Below are 876 nucleotides of genomic sequence, written 5' to 3' on the forward strand. Positions count from 1 at the left end.
ACTGTTTTGAACTGTGATCCCTAAAAAATCCTCGCCTGAAACCCCATAAACCGTTGGGCCTTGTATTGTATTAAACACCTGATTTTAATCAGGGCTCAGCCTTCCAGGGGGACGCTTCCCGCCTGCTGCAGCGGGGCGAGCCCGGCGTTTTCCCCGCAGCTCCCAGGGCGGCAGCGGAGTCGCCGTTCCCAGCTGGAGAAAGTCCCAGCTCTCCCTCCCGAGCGCGGCAGACCCAGGCACTGGAAAACCTCTTAGCTCTTAAACTTCAGCGGCTTACTTACCGCTCCCCGACCCGAGCAGCTCGGGGTGGGGGGCAGCGAGGCGGAGGGAGCGTGTGACACGCACACGGCTCCCGCGCCCTGGAAAGGGGGGTGCGGTGCGTTGCACAGCTGGGACGCACGTGTGTACCTGCGACAGACCCGGACGAGAGGCGATCTGGGCCGGGTGTGTGCACAGGCGCTCCCCGCCAGGCGGGGAAGAACTGCCCCAACTTGGGCCGCAGGGAAAGAGCCTGATCCCAAAGCAGCCTTCCTGCCCCGGCTGAATACGAGCACCAGCAACGCTAGCAGCGAATCGAGGGACGAGAACCGCGGCAGCAATAATAACAGCAGCATTAATACTGTTGGCATTTTCAGGAGGATTGTTATTAATGGCATTAAGTCGTAATGTGAGTCTGATTATTATTGTTGCTGCTGCTGTGGGGATGGGGCATGTCTTCCCGCTGTTTCTTGCAAACCGAGCTGCTCGTGTGACCTGGAAGGCGAGGTCCCCGCTGCCACACGTGTGCTGCCCAGGTGGGTCCCCCCTCGCCTGTGCGTGTCTCTTGCACACGTGCACCCGGCGAGCCGGAGCCCGGGCCCCCGCGCCGCGCCGCGC

General features: G+C 61.9%; 1 protein-coding gene across 3 annotated transcripts in view; it reads right to left on the minus strand.

Moving 5' to 3' along the window:
* PRDM16 (PR/SET domain 16) overlaps positions 1-876 on the minus strand; it is a 527,338-nt gene that overhangs the window by 525,324 nt on the left and 1,138 nt on the right. The gene's annotated exons all lie outside the window — the stretch shown is intronic.

The sequence above is a fragment of the Gavialis gangeticus genome, unplaced genomic scaffold (genome assembly GCF_001723915.1).
Source record: "Gavialis gangeticus isolate Ggan-Ray unplaced genomic scaffold, GavGan_comp1, whole genome shotgun sequence".
Classification (NCBI taxonomy): Eukaryota; Metazoa; Chordata; order Crocodylia; family Gavialidae; genus Gavialis; species Gavialis gangeticus.